Genomic DNA, 10,484 nt, shown 5'->3' with positions numbered 1-10,484 from the left:
TTTTCATGCAATATTCAAAAATGTGCATAAAAACAATATGCACATTTTCCCAGCAGAGATATGTTGACATCAAATTGACTTGTTGTGGATAAAAGCCTGTGCGTGATGACGAAGCGCACATAACCATTCCCATATACTGAATAAAAAATGGGTTTCCAATGTTTTTTCAACTTTACTGATGGTTTTGTCACAAAGAAAATTGCGTTATATAAAGAATGTACTCACTATGGTCTTGGCATGTGCGCTATAACCAACAGCTCGCATTGTGCGTGTCTAGCCTACATGAGTTATTATGGACAAATTTACATACCGCTTCAAGAGATCCACAGATGATGCAATCTATTGCACTCCACACTGCCCTTTCCCAAATGGACAAAAGGAACACCTATGTGAGAATGCTGTTCATTGACTACAGCTCAGCGTTCAACACCATTGTGCCCTCCAAACTCATCACTAAGCTAAGGACCATGGGACGAAACACCTCCCTCTGCAACTGGATCCTGGACTTCTTTACGGGCCGCCCTCAGGTGGTGAGAGAAGGCAACAACACATCTGCCACGCTGACCCTCAACATGGGGCCCCTCAGGTGTTCGTGCTTAGTACCCTCCTGTACTCCCTGTTCATCCACGACTGTGTGACCGCGCACGACTCTAACACTATCATTAAGTTTGCAGACGACACAACGGTGGTAGGCCTGATTACAGACAACGAGGCAGCCTACAGGGAGGATGTCGGAGACCTGGCAGTGTGGTGCCAGGACAACCTCTCCCTCAACGTTAGCAAGACAAAGTAGCTGATCGTGGACTACAGGAAATGGAGAGCCGAGCACGCCCGTATCCACATCAAAAGGTTCTACAGCTGCACCATTGAGAGCATCTTGACTGGCTTCAACACCGCTTGGTATGCAACTGTTTGGTGTTCGACAGCAAGGCGCTTCAGAGGGTAGTGTTTTCCGGCCCAGTACATCACTGGGGCCAAGCTCCATGCCACCCAGGACCTCTATACCAGGCGGTGTCAGAGGAAGGCCCTAAAAATTGTCAAAGACATACACTGTAGGTCTGGAACCAATAGGAACCTGAACAGCTTCTACCTCCAAGCTGTAAGGCTGCTAAAGAGTTAGTTAAATAGTTGCCGATGACATTTGGCAAGTTTACCAAAAAATGTGCTGTTTCCATCAGACCTGTCATGACATGTTGTTATGTACTTCACTGGCATAAAAAGGTTGGAAGGTGGGACATGTTTCAACTGAAGTCCAAATCCATAGATATTATCCACTGACATCTTGTGGACATAAACTGACAATGCCGTCATGAACACACTATGGTTTCTTTCAGCCAATCAGCAACGTTGTTTACAATCACTGACGGTCATAGTTAATTCGTTCCAACATGGAGACATTTCACGGCTAGCATGCGAGCTAGCTAAGTAGATGAACAACATTGAGAAAGACCTTGGTGGATTGTACTCTACATAGGAAATGAAGTGTTCCGTAATATAGATAAGATATCGGGAAAAATGTTTCGTTTAAGATTAAATATGATGGGATCGTCGTCTTCACAAAAGGTTGGTAGTAGCTAATTTCAGCTGTTAAACGCCACTAGCCAGCTACAGCCTTCTATTTGTAAATAAAAACAAATACTAGTTCGCCAGCATGATAATAAAGTCATTATTCAGAGCTAGTTAGCTAGTATTCAAAGTATTGTTCGTCTGTATGGTGTAAATCAATACGTAACTATTGGGATTCCTCTAGCTAACTACTAGCTCTCGTTCACCAAAGTTTACACAGTACATGCAGTACATTGGGCTATTGCTAGATATTTGCCTAATAAATTAAACCAGCTAGGTTTTCATCCAATTGGCGACAGATTTTCATTGGAATATTCTAGAATCAGCGCATTTCCCCTACCAGAGATGTTTCCGTTAAATTACTTTTTGCAATAAACGGCTGTGCGTGTTGACGTAGTACACATCAATAACTTGATGTTAAATTCCCATGTGAGTAATAAAAAATATAATTTAAATGAGTTTCCATCACATTTTCAATGTTTTTGACACAATTTTTTGCGTTATATAGCTAATGTGCCCACTCTGGTCTTAGCATGTCTGTGTAGCCAACAGCTAGTAGATACAGTGCGGGTGAAGCCTACTAACGTTACATGATGGGATTATTATGGACAGAAGAGCGAGATTATTTTTATTTGTCAAACAGCAGCCAAGCATCGATCATAATGTCAACAGAATAAGACTTTCGATATTTATTGGAAAGGAGCATCAAGCTCATCACCGTGCACTTTCACCACCCTGTGAAGTTCATAACTTTAAACTGTAGCCTAACAAACCTCATGCTTTCCGGCGTTGTAAATTAGTGGGAGGAACACGCACCATATCACGTTTACTTATTATATCAATATTTGCACATAAAGGCGTTTCCACCGCCATTTATCGCATTATTCATTTTACAGACACAGAAAGATCCCACCTTGTCTAGCGTATTTTGTTTTGTCTACATTTGGAAAGTTTACCAACAAATTTGCTGATTCCATCAGGCCTGTCATGATTTTTATTTTTATCGAATATATATGCTACTTTACTCGCATAAAAAGATTGGATGGAAACCTGGTTAGTGATAACAATTATTGGTAACGTTATACAGTCTGAAACAAAGCACTACTAAAACTTGAAGTTTATTTACAAGTTAAATAAAACAACATTTGAACCTATTCTACCGGTTTTCTCTGGGGTTGGTCCTTCAGTTGGTCGAAATTTGAGACAAAATATCCACAGGAAAGTATTATTTACCCGACTTTTTAGACCCAGTACTGCAGTTGAAATTTGTAAAACATTGCACTTGCGCAAAACCATGTAAATGCCTGCAAGACTTTTTAAATCGGTTTAATAATACTCTCCTGTGGATATTTTGTATCAAATTTCTATCAGTTGAATGATTAACCCAACGGACAAATGGCAGTTCAAATATAACTTTATTCAACATTCGTGACAGACAAGGCATGTTTAGTTTTTCTCTGTAAATGTATGTGGCTATGCTGTACAAGGAATGGAAAGCATCAGGATTAGCTATTTACTTACCACACCATCCCGTTTCTTTCTCACAATAGCTTTCATAATACCGAGGTAAAGACAGTTTCAAGTTGGATATTCGCGCTTTCAAACCTCAATAGCTTTCAAACCACTTGAGCCCAGACTCCAAATAAGTGTAATGATGTTGGAAAAATTGCGCACAACACTGCTTACGATTTGGACATTAATTCACTTTCCAAAGCTAATAAATGTGGAAATGTGAGCAGCATTTTGTATTCCCAGTTGAATTAGTTAGGGAGCGAAAACAAAGTACAAACTTTTTTTACATTCGAATTTCAATGGCTCCTTGGTCATGTGACCTACTGGACTCAAACAAGGTTCAGAATGTCCACTGACGACCCTTCTATATTCCACACCCTTTGGTTTGTCCATTTTCATCTCACACAATTTTACATGAACTTTTAAATATTTCTAATTTCAATAGCTTCTTGGTCATGTGACCTACTGGAATCAAACAAGGTTCAAAATGTACACCCAGTGGGCCTTCACATTGCACACCCTTTAGTTTGTCCATTTTCATCTCACGCAATTTTACATGAATTTTTCAAAAAGTTAAATTTCAATAGCTCCTTTGTCATGTGACCGACTGACTTCAAACAAGGTTCAGAATGTATACTCAGTGGGCCTACACATTGCACCCCCTTTAGTTTGTCCATTTTCATCTCACATGATTTTACATACATTTGCCTGCTCTGCCCCCCTGAAGGACAGTGTCACTCACGCACCTGTCACACCTTCCTGACCTCAAGCCAGGCCCCCATTGACCTGGTGACCTCTGACTCCTGGCCTCTAGGCCTGCACTCCCTGCCCGACTGCCTGCCCTCTCCCTGGGCCTCAGAGTTTGTAGTTTACTCCCTAGAACTACAGACCTCCAGGCCACCACACCTACTCTCCCTACCGGTCAACACCCCTCTCCCTTGGCCTTAGAGTATAGCTTACTCCCTGGATTTACTAAGACGTCTATCGTCCTACTGTCAGGAACCATGTGCACCTGGTAACCCGTAACAGGCTCTGTGTTCCTGTGTTCCTAAGTCCCCACTCCAACCTCCATGGCCTGAGTGCTGCCCCCAGCCCCTGAGTCCGGCCGCTCCTGCTTGGACTCGGAGTGCCCCCCGCCTTGATGGAGGCCTCCTTGTGCACCTGATAACCTGAAACTGTGCACCTGGTGACCCGTCCGCTTTTATCCGCTCAGAGATTAAGTCACCAACCCAACTTCCACAGCCTGAGTGCTGTCGCCCCTGCTCAGACTCTGAATGCCCCCCACCTTGGGGGAGGTCTCCACGTGCACCTGATGACCTTTTGACTTCCACAGCGAGTCCCAACCTGACTCACAGTCCCACCAGAAGACGTGCCCGGGACAGTTGGGCGACCACCACCTAGCCCCCTACCTATCCAGAGCCCAATGTCAATGTCTTATGCATTCTACCCGCATGCCTGGGCTCTCTCACACTCTTGTGTCTGGCCTCTGGCCCTTGGCCTTTCTCCATGCACCTGGTAACCCATAAGTAAAGATGGAGGATGGTGAAGGAAGATGCCTTCCGTCCCCGACAAAAGCTTGAATCGAGGGCTGACTTTCAATAGATCGCAGCGCGTGAGCAGCTCTGCTACGTATGAAACCCTGACCCAGAATCAGGTCGTCTATGAGTGATTTAGCACCAGGTTCCCAACAAACATGCAGAGCGCATCAGGAGAGGGGCAGCAACTCATCCGGCCGCACCCCAACCCCGTCACGAACGGCTCTACTCACCTGCCAAAAGAGGCAGGCTATCCTGGGCCAACTGAAGATGCATGGCTCAACGGTATCGTTACGTTTAGGGGGGATTCTGACTTAGAAGCGTACAGTCATAATCCCACAGATGGTAGCTTCGCACCGTTGCCTCCTCAGCCAAGCAAATACACCAAATGTCTGAACCTACGGTTCCTCTCGTACTGAGCATGATTACTATTGCAACAACACATCATCAGTAGGGTAAAACTAACCTGTCTCACGACCGTCCAAACCTAGCTCACGTTCCCTATTAGTAGGTGAACAATCCAACGCTTGGTGAATTCTGTCCTCCCTAAGCTCGCTTTAGGACACCTGCGTTACCTTTTGACAGGTGTACCACCCCAGTCAAACTCCCCACCTGCCAATGTCCCCATAGCGGGTCGCACCCGGGGCTCGCCCCCCTCCCTCAACGGGTAAGTGAAAAACTGTAAGGGTAGTGGTATTTCACCGGCGGCCAAGGCCTCCCACTTATTCTACACCTCTCATGTCTCTTCACAGTGCCAGACTAGAGTCAATCTCAACAGGGTCTTCTTTCCCCGCTGATTCCGTCAATCCCGTTCCCTTGGCTATGGTTTCGCTAGATAGTAGGTAGGGACAGTGGGAATCTCGTTCATCCATTCATGCGCGTCACTAATTAGATGGCGAGGCATTTGGCTGCCTTGAGACTCTTAATTATGTCCCGCCGTTTACCCCCGCTTCATTGATATTCCTCACTTTGACATGAGGGGGTCACAGTCACCCCACGGGTGATTTGAGTGCGACCGCGACATGTGGGTACGCTCCTTTGAATTTCATCAAGTTGACATTCAGTGATCCGTGCCCAGTGGGAACCTAGGCTTCTTCCATCTGTTTTATGGTTCCGCAGCAAATTAATGGCCGTGGATGGTACTACCCACATCAGATGTAGGCCTCCCTCCCCAGACAAGCTGGGGATACCTCTCCCCACTTCGTAGGGCATTGCATGGATCTGGCTCATGCCCTATCACTGCGGGGCCAATGGGTTTAGTCTCAGCCTCAAGTCTAGTGAGCGTAGAGGAGACGTCCCCACCTACAATGGCCTGGCGCGCGTCCATAGTTGCCGCCGCCAACTGCCGGACCCAACCCCCCACTGGTCCGCCTTCGGCCTGCCGACAGCCACCACCTCGACAGACCCCCACACGCAGCCCCTTGCAATACCACGCATGAGAGACCGCGAGATGGGCCGTACAACAAACTTCCAATTGTGGCGAGAGGAGGGCGATGGAGCGACTGCTCCTCCAGCCGCAGCTCGAGCCAATCCTTATCCCGAAGTTATGGATCTTTTTTTGCCAACTTTCCTTACCTACATTGTTATAACATGCCAGAGGCTGTTCAGCTTGGAGAACTGCTGAGGATATGGGTACGGCCCAGCGTGAGATTTACACCCTCTCCCCTGGATTTTCAAGGGCCCAGGGAGAGCTCACTGGACGCTGCCAAAACCACAACGCTTTCCAGGGCTTGGGCCCCTTTCTCGGGGCGAACCCATTTCAGGGCACACTGCCCTCCACAACGAAAAGAGAAAATTGACAAACTAAAGGGTGTGCAATATAGAAGGGTAGTCAGTGGACATTCTGAATCTTGTTTGAGGTCAGTAGGTCACATGACCATGGAGCTATTGCAATTTGAAACATTTAAAAGCGTTGAAAATTCATGTAAAAACGTGTGAGATGAAAATGGACAAACCTAAGGGCCCACTGAGTGTACATTCTGAACCTTTTTGGAAGTCAGGTCACATGACCAATGAGCTATTAAAATTCAAAAATTTGAATCATTTAAAATAGTATGAGATGTAAATCTACAAAAAACGTGTGTGCAATGTGTGTCTATGCCATCAGGTTAGCTAGAACCAGTTTTGACAGTTTTAGTAGTAATGGTTTAAGAGCTATTGAAATGTGAAATTATTGATTTGTTACTATGTTGACAGTCCCTAACTGATGTTGGTGGATGTAAGGAAAACTACAGGCAAATATCCAACTTGAAACTGTCCTTACCTCGGTTTTCATAATCACATGATCGTGTAGCCAGCAGATCCGACCCACTTGCTTACAGCTGCGCTAGGGTTGGATAGGCTTCCTGTGTAAATTAAGTAAATAAAAAAATAAAAACTAGCAGTCATTCAATCTTCTTGGTGTAACAGTTGGGATAATGGGACATTTCAGAGTACAACACATCCATGGATTGAGGTACATTTTCCAAGACATATTGCGACGGCTCCATGGTGTCTTAATCTACACAGGAAATCTGTCCAACCCTAGTGCAGGTGTAAGCAAGCGAGTCATCTGCTGGCGATGACATTAGTTAACATGCTTTGTATTTCTACCAGCTGTGTATCCTGTACCTGCTACACCTGGGACAGAGAATCCCTCAATGTTTTCAACTGCCATGGGTGAGACCTTACCTCAGACTAGGAACTATCTGTAGTATCACCACTGGACCTGATTCAGCCACTCCTTGTAGTATCTCTACCATTGACCGTATTGGACCCGATTCATCCACTCCTCCTACTCTGATTACATCAACCACAGACAGTAGCCAACAGACAGCAACTACAGTCAGTAGCCCTGAGTCTGGCTCTCGCCCCAGTACCTCTGACTCCCCTCCTGCCAAGGCCAATGGCCCTCCACCCACTCCCACCCACTGCTGTATGAGCGGTTGTCATAACTGTGTATGGATCGAGCACACAGAACAGCTCCTAGCCTACTACCGTAATGGAGGGTTGGGGATAGAAAAGGTCCTGGCTGCTATTGAGGAGAATGTCCCGGATGAGAACCTAAAAGCCTTCCTAAAGATGGAGATCAGGATGATGAAGAAGTCGAGTTTTTAAGTATGGCTTTGTGCGGCAGTGAGTGAGCGGGAATGGGGACATTGAGGGCATTTTTATACTGTGCACTTTAAAATCACTCCCTCAGATTTGAGTACTGGTGTGCATTTTATCGTATGAATTTGTCAAAACTGTCATTTTACTTGTTCAAGGACATTTTAACTAGCTTTTGTCATTATAAAATCTTCTTACTTACTATAGATTAGGTATTTTACATGAGTAGCATAAATCATGTATTATCAATTTATGTACAGTTGAAGTCGGAAGTTTACATACACCTTAGCCAAATACATTTAAACTCAGTTTTTCACAATTCCTGACCTTTTAATCCTAGTAAAAATTCCCTGTCTTAGGTCAGTCAGGATCACCACTTTATTTTAAGAATGTGAAATGTCAGAATAATAGTAGAGAGAATGTTTTATTTCTTACCATCACATTCCCAGTGGGTGAGAAGTTTACATACACTCAATTAGTATTTGGTAGCATTGCCTTTAAATTGTTTAACTTGGAACAAATGTTTCGGGAAGCCTTCCACAAGCTTGACACAATAAGTTGGGTGAGTTTGGCCCATTCCTCCTGACAGAGCTGGTGTAACTGAGCCAGGTTTGTAGGCCTCATTGCTCGCACATGCTTTTTCAGTTCTGCCCACAAATGTTCTATTGGATTGAGGTCAGGGTTTTGTGATGGCCACTCCAATACCTTGACTTTGTTGTCCTTTAAGCCATTTTGCCACAACTTTGGAAGTATGCTTGGGGTCATTGTCCATTTGGAAGACCCATTTGCGACCTAGATTTAACTTCCTGGCTGATGTCTTGATGTTGCTTCAATATATCCACATAATTTTCCATCCTCATGATGCCATCTATTTTGTGAAGTGCACCAGTCCCTCCTGCAGCAAAACACCCCCCCCAGCATGATGCATCCACCCCCGTGCTTCACGGTTGGGATGGTGTTCTTTGGCTTGCAAGCCTCCTCCTTTTTCCTCCAAACAAAACAATGGTCATTATGACCAAACAGTTCTATTTTTGTTTCATCAGACCAGAGGACATTTCTCCAAAAAGTACGGTCTTTGTCCCCATGTGCCCCTATAGTCTGGCTTTTTTATGGCGGTTTTGGAGCAGTGGCTTCTTCCTTGCGGAGTGGCCTTTCAGGTTATGTCGATTATAGGACTCGTTTTACTGTGGATATTGATATCTTTGTACATGTTTCATCCAGCTTCTTCTCAAGGTCCTTTGCTGTTGTTCTGGGATTGATTTGCACTTTTCACACCAAAGTACGTTCATCTCTAGGAGACAGAACGTGTCTCCTTCCTGAGCGGTATGGCGGCTGCGTGGTCCCATGGTGTTTATTCTTGCATACTATTGTTTGTACAGATGAACGTGGTACCTTCAGGCGTTTGGAAATTGCTCCCAAGGATGAACCAGACTTGTGGAGGTCTACAATTTTTGGCTGATTTCTTTTGATTTTCCCATGATGTCAAGCAAAGAGACACTGAGTTTGAAGGTAGGCCTTGAAATACATCCACAGGTACACCTCCAATTGACTCAAATGATGTAAATTAGCCTATCAGAAGCTTCTAAAGCCATGACATCATTTTCTGGAATTTTCCAAGCTGTTTAAAGGCATAGTCAATTTAGTGTATGTAAACTTCTGACCCACTGGAATTGTGATACAGTGAATTATAAGTGAAATAATCCATCTGTAAACAATTGTTGGAAAAATGACTTGTGTCATGCACAAAGTAGATGTCCTAACCGACTTACCAAAATTATAGTTTGTTAACAAGAAATTTGTGGAGTGGTTGAAAAATGTAAGCTTCCGACTTCAACGGTAGCCTCGCTACTGTCATTTTACTGTTTTTTTTATTATTATTATTTTTTTAACTTATCTATTGTTTACCTAATACCTATTTTATACTTAAATTGCACTGTTGGTTAGGGCTTGTAAGTAAAAGGTCTACACCTGTTATAGTCGGTGCACGTGACAAACTTTGATTTGATTTTAAAAAACATTTTTTTTTTTAGCTGAGACTTCAAATTCAATACGCACAATTATATTTGATGGATTAGCATTTTGACATGTTTGAGGTGTATGGACTGAATACATTTTTATATTGGTTGATGTGTTATTGTATTATCTGAATTATAAGTATGTTGATGATGGACAACATTTGTGTGAAATAAATATTGTACTTTTGTGAATGAATGAAGCCTTTGTCATTTTCTTTGACTATTTTAACTCTATTGCCCACTGGAGGTTGCCCTTTTTCAATAATACACTGTTAATTTGTTGAATAGCACATTTTGCCACCTCTATATCCTATACCTGCTACACCTGGGACAGAGGTTCCCTCAATGTTTTCAACTGCAATGGGTGAAACCTTACCTCACACTAGGAACTATCTGTAGTGACACTACAAGTTTTGTTTCCATGTGAGAATGAATGCACAGGAAAAGGGCATTGTGACATGTAGCATTGATGAAATAGGCACTTGGGCATTAAGCTACAGTGCAGCCAGTAACTTACATTTTTTCCATTAAGTCAGAACCAATCACGATCACCCTAAAGCACCTAGCTCTTTTTTAATCCCCCTAGAGTAACCCAGATCAAACAAAAGCGTGTCCCCTCTCTGCACCCTCGCTGCCAGGCTAGCGCTGTCTGCATTCCTAGTAGGACATAGCTGGTAACATCAGGTTCATTGTCACCTAGGAAACCAGGGGCACTCCACACTGCTTGGCAGCTAGGGATTGACTGACTACAGCTCCAATGAATGACATC

The 10,484-nt window shown here is 44.0% G+C and overlaps 1 non-coding gene and 1 pseudogene across 1 annotated transcript; one reads left to right on the top strand and one right to left on the bottom strand.

The window, feature by feature from the left end:
* The first annotated feature begins 1,302 nt into the window (after positions 1-1,302).
* Positions 1,303-9,911, top strand: oxld1 (oxidoreductase-like domain containing 1). The gene is made up of 2 exons (XR_014392902.1): positions 1,303-1,563; positions 7,209-9,911. It is a non-coding gene; the product is annotated as an oxidoreductase-like domain containing 1 (transcript).
* LOC145858794 (uncharacterized) lies at positions 4,649-6,201 on the bottom strand (annotated as a pseudogene).
* Positions 9,912-10,484: the final 573 nt, after the last annotated feature.

The sequence above is a fragment of the Salmo salar genome, chromosome 01 (genome assembly GCF_965601325.2).
Source record: "Salmo salar chromosome 01, fSalSal1, whole genome shotgun sequence".
NCBI classification, from domain to species: Eukaryota; Metazoa; Chordata; class Actinopteri; order Salmoniformes; family Salmonidae; genus Salmo; species Salmo salar.
Note: the sequence above shows the minus strand (reverse complement) of the source record. Positions and strands in the feature narration are given on the sequence as shown.